The sequence below is a fragment of the Nycticebus coucang genome, chromosome 6, assembly GCF_027406575.1.
Source record: "Nycticebus coucang isolate mNycCou1 chromosome 6, mNycCou1.pri, whole genome shotgun sequence".
Lineage (NCBI taxonomy): Eukaryota > Metazoa > Chordata > Mammalia > Primates > Lorisidae > Nycticebus > Nycticebus coucang.
The window spans coordinates 97,845,341-97,857,886 of record NC_069785.1 but is presented as its reverse complement, the minus strand read 5'-3'; the positions used below and the strand labels follow the sequence as shown (position 1 = coordinate 97,857,886).

General features: G+C 37.3%; 2 pseudogenes; one reads left to right on the top strand and one right to left on the bottom strand.

Annotated features, from left to right (window-relative positions):
• LOC128588807 (tolloid-like protein 1) overlaps positions 1-12,546 on the bottom strand; it is a 506,486-nt pseudogene that overhangs the window by 387,529 nt on the left and 106,411 nt on the right.
• The window catches only part of LOC128587696 (serine/threonine-protein kinase RIO2-like), a 31,909-nt pseudogene that overhangs the window by 11,233 nt on the left and 8,130 nt on the right, over positions 1-12,546 (top strand).

Sequence of the window (12,546 nt, the reverse complement as noted above, 5' to 3'; positions counted from 1 at the left end):
TGATGAAGTAGCTGCCAAGGACACAGAGGCCCTTCTACATGAAATTATGAAAGAAAATTTTCCAGACATGCCTAGAGAATCTGAAATTCAGATAGCAGACAGCTTCAGAACCCCAGCACGATTCAACCCCAATAAGCCATCTCCCAGACATATCATAATTAGCTTCACTAAAGTTAACATGAAAGAGAAGATTCTCAAAGCAGCCCGGCGAAAGAAAACTATAACGTACAAAGGTAAGAATATTAGAATAACTGCAGATCTCTCTGCTGAAACTTTTCAAGTAAGAAGAGGCTGGTCATCAACTTTTAATCTCCTAAAGCAAAAAAACTTTCAACCCAGGATCTTGTATCCAGCTAAACTGAGTTTCATCTATGATGGAGAAATTAAATACTTCAATGACATTCATATGTTGAAAAAATTTGCCATAAGTAAACCAGCTCTTCAGGATGTTCTCAGACCTATCCTCCACAATGACCAACCCAATCCTATACCACAAAAGTAAACTCACTCAGAATCTTCGGATCAAACTCCAACTTCCACACTGGCGAAAGGATTAAAAATGTCCACTGGACCTTTGAAAAACTCGATACCCAAAATTCCACCAGACTTATCAATACTCTCCATCAATGTGAATGGCTTAAACTGTCCTCTAAAGAGGCATAGGTTAGCTGACTGGATACAAAAACTCAAGCCAGATATTTGTTGCATACAAGAGTCACATCTCAACTTAAAAGACAAATACAGACTCAGGGTGAAAGGATGGTCATCCATATTTCAGGCAAATGGTAATCAGAAAAAAGCAGGTGTTGCAATTTTATTTGCAGATACAGTAGGCTTTAAACCATCAAAAGTAAGGAAGGACAAGAATGGTCACTTCATATTTGTTAAGGGTAATACTCAATATGACGAGATCTCAATTATTAATATCTATGCACCCAACCAGAATGCACCTCAATTTATAAGAGAAACTCTAACAGACATCAGTAACTTGATTTCTTCCAGCTCCATAATCGTTGGAGATTTCAACACTCCCTTGGCAGTGTTGGATCGATCCTCCAGAAAGAAGCTGAGCAAAGAAATCTTAGATTTAAACCTAACCATCCAATATTTAGATTTAGCAGACATCTACAGAACGTTTCATCCCAACAAAACTGAATACACATTCTTCTCATCAGCCCACGGAACTTACTCCAAAATTGATCACATTTTAGGTCACAAGTCTAACCTCAGTAAATTTAAAGGAATAGAAATTATTCCATGCATCTTCTCGGACCATCATGGAATAAAACTTGAATTGAGTAACAACAGGAATCTGCATACCCATACAAAAACATGGAAGTTAAATAACCTTATGCTGAATGATAGCTGGGTCAGAGATGAGATTAAGAAAGAAATCACCAATTTTTTGGAACAAAATGACAATGAAGACACAAACTATCAGAACCTCTGGGACACTGCAAAGGCAGTTCTAAGAGGGAAATTTATAGCACTGCAAGCCTTCCTCAAGAGAACGGAAAGAGAGGAAGTTAACAACTTAATGGGACATCTCACGCAACTGGAAAAGGAAGAACATTCCAACCCCAAACCCAGTAGAAGAAAAGAAATAACCAAAATTAGAGCAGAATTAAATGAAATTGAAAACAAAAGAATAATACAACAGATCAATAAATCAAAAAGCTGGTTTTTTGAAAAGGTCAATAAAATAGATAAACCTCTGGCCAACCTAATCAGGAAAAAAAGAGTAAAATCTCTAATATCATCAATCAGAAACAACAAAGACGAAATAACCACAGACTCATCAGAAATCAAAAAAATCCTTAATGAATATTACAAGAAACTTTATTCTCAGAAATATGAAAATCTGAAGGAAATAGACCAATACTTGGAAGCACGCCACCTTCCAAGACTTAACCAGAATCAAGTGGAAATGTTGAACAGACCCATATCAAGTTCAGAAATAGCATCAACTATACAAAACCTCCCTAAAAAGAAAAGCCCGGGACCAGATGGTTTCACATCAGAATTCTACCAAACCTTTAAAGAGGAATTAGTACCTATATTACTCAACCTGTTCCAAAATGTAGAAAAAGAAGGAAGACTACCCAACACGTTCTATGAAGCAAACATCACCCTGATCCCCAAACCAGGAAAAGACCCAACAAGTAAAGAAAATTATAGACCAATATGACTAATGAATATAGATGCAAAAATATTCAACAAGATCCTAACAAACAGAATCCAACAACACATCAAACAAATTATACATCATGACCAAGTTGGTTTTATCCCAGGGTCTCAAGGCTGGTTCAATATACGTAAATCTATAAATGTAATTCAGCACATAAACAAATTAAAAAACAAAGACCATATGATTCTCTCAATTGATGCAGAAAAAGCTTTTGATAATATCCAGCATCCCTTCATGATCAGAACACTCAAGAAAATTGGTCTAGAAGGGACTTTTCTTAAACTGATAGAGGCTATCTACAGCAAACCCACAGCCAATATCATATTGAATGGAGTTAAATTGGAATCATTTCCACTCAGATCAGGAACCAGACAAGGCTGCCCATTGTCTCCATTGCTTTTCAACATTGTAATGGAAGTTTTAGCCACCGCAATTAGGGAAGAAAAGGCGATCAAGGGTATCCATATAGGGTCAGAAGAGATCAAACTCTCGCTCTTCGCAGATGATATGATTGTGTATCTGGAAAACACTAGGGACTCTACTACAAAACTCCTAGAAGTGATCAAGGAATACAGCAGCGTCTCAGGTTACAAAATCAACATTCATAAATCAGTAGCCTTTATATACACCAACGACAGTCAAATTGAAAAAGCAGTTAAGGACTCTATCCCATTCACAGTAGTGCCAAAGAAGATGAAATATTTGGGAATTTACCTAACAAAAGACGTGAAAGATCTCTATAAAGAGAACTATGAAACTCTAAGAAAAGAAATAGCTGAAAATGTTAACAAATGGAAAAACATACCATGCTCATGGCTAGGAAGAATCAACATTATCAAAATGTCCATACTACCCAAAGCAATATATAATTTCAACGCACTCCCTATTAAAGCTCCACTGTCATATTTTAAAGATCTTGAAAAAACATTACTTTGTTTTATATGGAATCAGAAAAAACCTCGAATAGCCAAGACATTACTCAGAAATAAAAACAAAACAGGAGGAATCACACTACCAGACCTCAGACTTTACTACAAATCGATAGTGATCAAAACAGCATGGTATTGGCACAAAAACAGAGAAGTAGATATCTGGGACAGAATAGAGAACCAAGAGATGAATCCAGCTACTTACCGCTATTTGATTTTTGACAAGCCAATTAAAAACATTCAGTGGGGAAAAGATACCCTATTTAACAAATGGTGCTGGGTGAACTGGCTGGCAACCTGCAGAAGACTGAAATTGGACCCACACCTTTCACCATTAACTAAGATAGACTCTCATTGGATTAAAGATTTAAACTTAAGACATGAAACTATAAAAATACTAGAGGAGAATGCAGGGAAAACCCTTGAAGAAATTGGTCTGGGTGAGTATTTCATGAGGAGAACCCCCCGGGCAATTGAAGCAGCTTCAAAAATACACTACTGGGACTTGATCAAACTAAAAAGCTTCTGCACAGCTAAGAACACAGTAAGCAGAGCAAGCAGACAGCCCTCAGAATGGGAGAAGATATTTGCAGGGTATAACTCTGACAAAGGTTTAATAACCAGAATCCACAGAGAACTCAAACGCATCAGCAAGAAAAAAACAAGGGATCCCATCGCAGGCTGGGCAAGGGATTTGAAGAGAAACTTCTCTGAAGAAGACAGGCGCAAGGCCTTCAGACATATGAAAAAATGCTCATCATCTTTAATCATCAGAGAAATGCAAATCAAAACTACTTTGAGATATCATCTAACTCCAATGAGACTAGCCTATATCACAAAATCTCAAGACCAGAGATGCTGGCGTGGATGCGGAGAAAAGGGAACACTTCTGCACTGCTGGTGGGAATGCAAATTAATACATTCCTTTTGGAAAGATATATGGAGAACACTCAGAGATCTAAAAATAGATCTGCCATTCAATCCTGTAATTCCTCTGCTGGGCATATACCCAGAAGACCAAAAATCACAACATAACAAAGATATTTGTACCAGAATGTTTATTGCAGCCCAATTCATAATAGCTAAGTCATGGAAAAAGCCCAAGTGTCCATCGATCCACGAATGGATTAATAAATTGTGGTATATGTATACCATGGAATACTATGCAGCCTTAAAGAAAGATGGAGACTTTACCTCTTTCATGTTTACATGGATGGAGCTGAAACATATTCTTCTTAGTAAAGTATCCCAAGAATGGAAGAAAAAATACCCAATGTACACAGCCCTACTATGAAACTAATTTGGGACTCTCACATGAAAGCTATAACCCAGCTACAACTTAACCAATAGGGGGAAGTGGGAAAGGGGGGGGTGGGTAGAGGGAGGGGAATCGGTGGGATCACACCTGTGGTGCATATTATAGGGGTATTTGCGAAACTTGGTAAATGTAGAATGTAAATGTTTTGGCACAGTAACTGAGATAACGCCGGAAAAGCTATGTTAACCACTGTGATAAAAATGTGTCAAATGGTTTATGAAGTGAGTGTATGATGCCCCATAATCATATCATTGTATACAGTTATGATTTAATAAAAAAAATTAAAAAAAAAAAAAAACAAAAAAAAAACAAAAATTCCATACCTGAATTTTCTGAGGAGAAAAACAGAAATGAAAATTACCTGAGACAAGGTGGTCAGACACATCAAGGAGAAGCCTCTGCTGGCTCTGAGGAGTGTGTGGATGAATGCTCTCATCTAACTGCCTTGTGTCACTGAGTAAAGAATCCAGGCCTCTCAGAGATGAGAAAACATATGGGAGAAATTAATTGGTGTAGAAGAAGAACTCTGAGTATTACTTCTTCTATGGGCAGTGTTGTGAGCTGTTCAACAATTCCTCCCGAACTCGTGAAACAGAAGGTGAAACGTCATTGACAAAACAGCAAAAATTAGCAGTCAGACAGTGATTACAGAAAACAGAAGCAAATGTGTTTACCAAGCAATGAAGGGAAAACATGCAAAGTATTAAATCAAGTTGGAAGCAGCTAGATTTTGGGGAGAATAATATATATTTTTGATTTTTTTTAAAGTTACTCTACTCATCTTTTAAGCCACTTTTAGTCTTCTTTTTGCATCAAGGCCAATATATAAAAAGATGAATAAACCCTATTTAATTTATAAAAAAATGAAATGATGATGAGTAGAAGTCATATGTTCCACTGGCTTCTGATTATGATGCTCTGTATGTTGCCAACAAAATTGGGATCATTTAAACCAAGTCCAGGTGGCTCATTCTAAATATATAACTTTTCATCATAAAAAAAAAAACAAGAAATTTGTTCTTTTAATTTGCTTCCCTGAACTTCATATCAGAAAACTTCTCTATCTAAAGACGCTCCTATTGGTAATAGAATTTATCAATGTTTTACATTATTCATTTATTTTTTATTTCCCGCCCCCAAAAATGTTACCCTTATTTTGTAAAGACATTTTAGTTAGGTATCCAATTATAGCATGAACACTAATTTCTCTCAGCACTCTTTATTTCTCTGTTGTCTGTATTACACAGGCTCTAGAGATGATCTTCTCACCTTGCTTCATACTTCATAAGAAATTACAATTTGAAAATAATTTTGTTTGCACATTTGAAAAAATTTACATTTGGAATAAATTTAGTAATTTTCCTTGTTTAGTCAAAAAGGATAAGTTGAGCAGTCCCCAAAGCCTGGAGGTCCACATGGTTATAAAGTTTCTGAAGGAAAACTGACTTCTTGGTTTGATTACTCCTATGAATTCTTCTTTCAATTTACTTGTGTTCTTCGAAAGTGCCCATATTTTCCGATTCAATTTGTTAAGTAATTTATGAATAATGATAACATTTGAGTATTTTTAGATGTCTTCACCAAATAGTATTTATGAATATCTTTTTGCCCAAAACATGAACTATAAAGTGGCAATCTTCCACTTTAATGTATGAGACCTGATTACGGCCAACCTTACTGTTTTTCAGTACCATAAATTCAGTATTCATAGAATTAATTACATAAATGTAGGCCCTTTGGCTCCAGTGAAAATGCTTTCTTCTTATCAATACTTGAACTCTGGGGTTGCCTGTAGCTCAGGGCACCACCGTCATGCTCCGGGGTGGGTGGGTTGGTAGTCACCCAGGCCTGCTAAACCAAAATAATATAGCCGTGCATTGTGGTGGGCACCTATCGTCCCAGCTACTAGGGCAACTGAGGCAACAGAATCATTTGAACCCAAGAGTTTGAGGTTGCTGTCACGCCACGGCACTCTACCAAGAGTGACAAAGTGAGGCTTTCTCAAAATAAGAAAAAAATAATACTTGAAGTCTCCTAAAGTAAAGTTGGTTTAAATTTTCTCCAGTAGTTATTTAAAATTATCTTAGAGGAAATGTGCATGTGGTTATTTACATATTACTTATGGGTTATGCTGTAATTGATGGGTTCTACTGTCATTTCACAGTACTTATAAAAATCTTTCCCATAGGGTTTAAAAATTATTTTATCTTCTGTTTAGTATCAAAAATGATGTTTATGTGTGTAGCTAATTACCAAATCAAACTTTTTAACAAAATTACTCAACACTTTTTGTGTTCATTAATTTGTTTTGTACCAGAACAGTTGATTTCTATGATGCTTTTAAATCACCCAAATGATTATAAATATGTCCTCACTCTGAGCTATATGCCAAACTTATTATCATTAAATATATATACATAAACACATAGGAGTTGTGTCAAAAAACAGGTATAATCTAGGTATTAACAAATCTGCTTTGTCAGAGTTTTAGCTCTTTGTACTGTTCTTTATTTACTGTGTCATTTTCTATTTTTATTCAAATTTATATTTGTCCACCTAAATATTGATGAAGAGAGATAAGCTCGGATATATATATTTTTTTTTCGCCGTGGCCGGGTTTGAACCCGCCACCTTTGTTATATGGGGCTGGTGCCCTACTCCTTTGAGCCACAGGCACCGCCCATGGCTTGGATTTTTATTTTGAGTACAAATAGAACGTTCTTCAAATTACTACAGATTATATGCCATGTAGTAAATATAGGAATTAAATATAAGAAGTACAATAAAGGCTTCCTCCTGCCCACAGGAGACCCTGAGACATTGAGGAAACTTTGCTAAAAACCTTTATTTTTGCATATTACTTTTTAAAATTTGATCTCAACTGCCTTAAAAATCTAGAAATGTGGAATACAATAAATTAGAAATAAATCCCTACACAATCTCTATATATTAATATAATAAACTCAGGCAAAAATTAAAATATTAAATTCATTTGAAACTTTTCCATATACAGAGCCCAGATGCAAGCTAATTCACTGAGAAACTCAAATACGTAATTAAAAATTAATGCAGGTTTCTTAAACTCACTTCTAGAAATATAGAATAAGGGAAACTTACAGTTTCATTCTAGGAGGACAGTATTTCTCAGACAACAAAGCCAGGCAAAATCATTACAAGAAAATAAAACTACACATCATCATCCTTTATGAATATAGATACAGAAATACTGAAACTTTATAACAAACTAATTGAAACGACATTAAAAACATTATTGACCATTTTTACTCAGGATTTTACTCAAATGCAAATGTAGCTTAATATCCAAAGATTGGTCAATGCAGCAATAGAATACCAAAAACTATTTTGATGAACACAGAACAACATTTGACAAATCCATACCCATTTATGATAAACCCTAAACTGAATAGCAACAGAAGGGAACATGATAGGGCTGCTGAACGGCATCTATGAAAAACCTATAGCTGACATTACATGCAATGATGAAAATCTTGGGTTGGCTTGGTGCCCGTACCTCGTGATTAGAGTGCCTGCCAAATACACTGAGGCTGGCAGGTTGGAACCCGGCCCAGGGCCAGCTAAACAACAATGACAACTGCAACAAAAAAATAGCCAGGCATTGTGGCAGGTGCCTGTAGTCCCAGCTACTTGGGAGGCTGAGGCAAGAAAATCGCTTAAGCCCAGGAGTTTGAGGTTTCTGAGAGCTGTGCCACCACAGCACTCTCCTCAGGGTGATATAGTGAGACTCTGTCTCAAAAAACAATTTTTTTTTTTTGGCTTGGAAAACTTAGTTTAGAAACAAGGCAAGAATGTCTGCTTTTATCACTTTATTCAACATTATACTGGAGGTATTAAGGCAGGGATATTATGCAACAAAGAGAAACTAATGGTCCCCAGAAGAGGTTTGGGATCCTATACAAATGGCATTCTATCTATAGAAGTATCTAGGAAATTCACAAAAGCCCACTAGAATAAATGAGTTCAGTAAGGTTGCATGATGCAAGATCAATATTTAAAAATCACTACTAGTTCTCTGTTAGCAACACATAATCTCCACATGATGTGAATAAACAATTCCAGTCACAAATCTTAAAAAGTAAACAAAAACAACATACTGAAACATAAAATATAGTAGCTTTATGTTATACTATTTAAACATTGTTAATAATAGCATATAAGTGATGGAGTACCATGGAGTTAAGATCATCTAAGAACTTTGAATCTTCATCTAGCAAAAAGTTTAGAGTATTTCATATGTATATTACTTCATACTGCACAGAACAGTTGTATCATGTAGGTGTGTATATATGTGTATATTAACATATATACTGACACAAACATTCATGTTAAAATAAAGAAGGAAAAATTATATTCCTGGTTTCTACAACTGGTCACACATTTGTAGATGGTATTCATAACTGACTTCTTCCACTGTTCATATTATATTTTCTTTGCCTTCATCAATTACCTCAACTGGGTGTGGTTCTTTACCTAATGGGGTAACCCAAACCTTCATTGATGACAGGTCCGGGTTATTAGTAGTTCTTCCTACTAATGGGTAACTCAAACCTTCATTCCTGATAGATGGAGGTTATTAGTAGTTCTTCCTGGAATGTTATTTTTTTTTCATTAAAATTAAAGATATATCATGGTTATACTAGTAGGTACTGTAAAGGATCTCATGTATTTCAAATGTACTTTTCCTTATCACTATTGTGGAAAAGCAGTCTAATTTCCCCATGGTTGTGAGAGTCAATCATCCCAACCTGCACCATACCTCCCATCTCTGTTGATTAAAAGGCTACAGAGCCTAAAATGTCTATCTTCCAGTTCAATGGAATTATTGTTGTATCTCTGGATGGAGGCATTTATAACTTTGAAACTAAGACCTCTGTGCCAACAGAGTATAAATCTGTGGAGTTAGGAAGCAAAAATTTTGTAAAGGGTCATAAAGCTAACAAAGACTAGTGCCAGAGCCCTATTTCCTCAAGTCGATTTCTGGATCCATATGTCCTGGACACGGGAGAAACAGTATGACATAATGAATTCTGATTCAAAGCAGAACAGCTTCTGGATGAATTTGCCAGGGTCCTGCAAGGTATTGCCACACAACTTGTGGTACAAAGGCCCCTTTAACATTCTATCAAAATAGTTGGTTCAGAATGGTGGTGTTGCAGGACAGGTGAATGGAAAGCAATAGACTCTCACCAAAGGTTATAAAGGAAGTAATTTCATTTTAGCTGTGGAACCACAGCAGCTAAAATAAGATCCAAAATGGCTGAGATCCCAATCAACTCTGCCCTTGTCCTTTTATTGGACTCACAAGTAGACAGAGGAAGTATAATATTATTTCTCATTGGAGGCGTCAAATCATGTGCAGGTTTACAGAAGTGGAAGCAACCAGCAAATGTTAGAGTCAAGGACCTAGGAAGCTAAGTTTAACAAATTCTTAAGGGCTGAGTTACCATGGGAAGGACCTTGCCTGAGTGTCCGTGGGCTTCACTGAGAAGCCTTTGTTTTTGTAGACTTTAATTTTCCCAGGTTTCCTCCCTTATACAGTAAAACTAGTGTGTTACATGAGTATGGTCTCTTTTTCCCACTTGATTTGCTATAAATTGAGCTCCTTGGTCATGAATAATTTTTGTGGAATAGGATGCAAGTGTAAAATGGGTTATGTAAGTCAAAGGATGGTACTTTTGGCAGAAGCATTACATCCAGGGTAGGCAAATCTGTATTCAGAATAAGTGTCTAGTCCAGTAAGAACAAAGTATCGCTCTTTTCATGATGGAAACAGTCCTACCAATCAGTATGCTACTCTGGTGCTGGCTCATTACTTCAGTGAATGGAAAAAGATTAGAGTCTCTGTATTAATCTGGCAGATTGGCACACTGTGCTGGCCACAGGTAGGCCAGAGTTGGTGAGTAAAAGTCTCTGTTGCTGAGCCCGGGAGTATCCTCCATGGCCACTTTGCACATGAGCCCATTGGTCAATGACATTGATAACTTGAGAAAAACTAAATGGCATCTACAGAAGAGGGCATCCATAACCCTAAGTTGTTTTTTTTTTTGTTGTTGTTGTTTGTTTTGTTTTGTTTTTTGAGGCAGAGTCTCACTTTCTTGTTCCCATTAGAGTGCTGTTGTGTCACAGCTCACAGGAACCTCAAACTCTTGGCCTCTTTGCCTCTGGGCAATAGCAACTACTTGTGAGTTATGTTATTAAAGACTGTTGTCTATTCTCAGTCCTGCTACCCTGTTACCAGCTGAAGAGAATGAGCCTTTGAAGCATGACTGATTTAAGGTTCTAACAGTATAAATCTGACAGAGCCAGGTCTGAATCTTTACTGGCAGAAGCAGCTTTGTGAACAGCAAAGAGCCAATTCCTTAACCAGAGCTCTTCAGTTATCCAGAGGAAACTAATAAACATTAGGCAGATTCTAAGTATATTTTTATGATTGTGCAAGTCTGTGGTGCCATTTGGAAAGAAAAGGAACTCCTAGTGATAGAGAGTAAGGATATTAAGTAAGCCACTGAAATAATGGCCCTAATATAGGCCATGGATTAAAAGATGTTAGGCATAGGATAGAAATGGGATGGTGGTTATAGGAAAGGAGAGGCGGCCAGTCTCAGGACAAAGGGAGTTTATTAGGGGAAAGAATAGAAATGAAGTCTGAACCAAGGTCAACCCAGCCCACTCCTGGTTTCAGGCATCTTTATCAAGCTTATAGATATAGCAAGAATGTGAATAGGGGGTAGCCATAGGAGGGACTATCTCCTGCTGAGAAGCTGTTATCAGGGTGGAAAGTCCACATTCTGCCACCTTACTGGAGTAACTGCCCTAATTGAATATACTGGAGATGTATATGAACCATTGTTCTATGGTTCAACCTGTAGGCCTGCTTCATGGCCACTGTTCTGCAGTTTGAACTTTGGCTCAATTCTCAGCCCAGTTTCTTTAAGCACTGCTTCACTAAAATGGTCATGCCTATGCTAAGGGGATATTTAAGGTTTGAGGATCCCTTTCCCACATAACTGAGCCCAATGGATGGCCAGCATTGCAAAAACAAATCGGGCCATTGGCAGAGCTGCTAGGCAATGGTTCTTGACCTGTGGGTCGCCACTCCTTTGGGGGTTGAACGAGCCCTTCACGAGGGTCACCTAAGACCATCGGAAAACATATTTCCAATGGTCTTAAGAACCAAGACACCACTCCTTTATCTGTCTCCAGGTGGTCCGCCCACATGCAGATACGCCCACACAGAGTATGTGACGTGATGATATCATTCTGGCAACCCCATCACATAACACCCCATACAAATACAGGTGTACGTGACAGGGTTGGTGCTATAATGTACTTGTGCAGACCAGTCACACATGTGTACAGAGCAGCTACTGAGTACAAAGCAGCTGCTGTGTTGAAAGCAGCAATATTGGGGCGTGGCCTGTGGTTCAGTTGGTAGGGTGCTGGCCCCATATACCAAGGGTGGTAGGTTCAAACCCAGCCCTGTCCAAACTGCAACAAAAAAGTAGCCGGGCCTTGTGGTGGGCGCCTGTAGTCCCAGCTAATTGGGAGGCTGAGGCAAGAGAATCATCTAAGCCCAGGAGTTGGAGATTGCTGTGAGCTGTGACACCACAGCACTCTATCGAGGGCAATAAAGTAAAACTCTGTCTCTTAAAAAAAAAAAAAAAGAAAGAAAGAAAGCAGCAATATTGGAGGTAAAATGACACTTCGTGAATTATGATCATTGGGTAAATGTAAAATCATGTACTGTAAAATCATCAACTACTGCAAAAAATATATATATCTGTACCATGGGAACTTAAATCTAGATGCTGATCCGTGTTTTTATATTCAGCTGTGGTTGATGTGACGACTGCCCCTTTGTGATAACATGTATGTAAAAAAAAAAACAAAACAACAACAACACAGACAATGTAAATCATAGGAAACTTTAATGAACTGTATTGACTGAACTATGCCATGTATCATCTTTTGTATTATTAAAGCTATTGTCATATATTATTTTCATTAGCAAACCATCCCATGACAATGGATTATGTAGAGAAGAACATTAAGAAAAGAAAATACAGTGAGGA